General features: G+C 30.7%; 1 protein-coding gene across 1 annotated transcript in view; it reads left to right on the top strand.

The window, feature by feature from the left end:
* The window catches only part of LOC119588784 (TIMELESS-interacting protein-like), a gene marked incomplete in the record, with an annotated part of 7,487 nt that overhangs the window by 2,937 nt on the left and 3,973 nt on the right, over positions 1-577 (top strand).

The raw sequence follows: 577 nt of genomic DNA, 5'->3' as shown, positions 1-577 counted from the left end.
TCTCTCTCTTATTACTGTATTTGAATGTTACAAATGATAAAAACTATATTGAGCCCTGTTTTTTGTATTTAGTGGCATTTTCTGCCATTGGGTATCTTACGAAACCCTGTTTTTGTGATCCATTAATTCTCAGATATGGAAAGAATGATAAGCATTATAGTGTACAACCTATTAACTTGAGAGACGCGATTGTAGAGTTTAGGTGTCGTGAATTTTTTTTTTTGGATTCAGATTCATATTCAGAACATTTATTTAGCAACATAACAATTACATATTGTTCATAATCTGCAGAGATACATTGGATTGGCTGAGTCTTTGAGAGTCAAGTAGACTTTCTTGAAAGAGGCTCTTGGTGTAGAATCATAATAATATGATAATGATATGTATAACTGAAATAGCTATAAATAGTGGTTTCAGATGCATAATAGGAATAAAAAATATTAAGAAAAATTAATATTAACAACATAGAATAAATGGCAAACTTACAGTGTAGGAACATAGTTGACTTGTATCTTGCAGGAGGCGCAAAGTGCATTACATTGTAAGTACAGATATCATATGTTAATAAGACTAGTTG

The sequence above is a fragment of the Penaeus monodon genome, chromosome 24 (genome assembly GCF_015228065.2).
Source record: "Penaeus monodon isolate SGIC_2016 chromosome 24, NSTDA_Pmon_1, whole genome shotgun sequence".
NCBI lineage: Eukaryota > Metazoa > Arthropoda > Malacostraca > Decapoda > Penaeidae > Penaeus > Penaeus monodon.
This window is presented reverse-complemented; position numbering and strand designations above follow the sequence as displayed.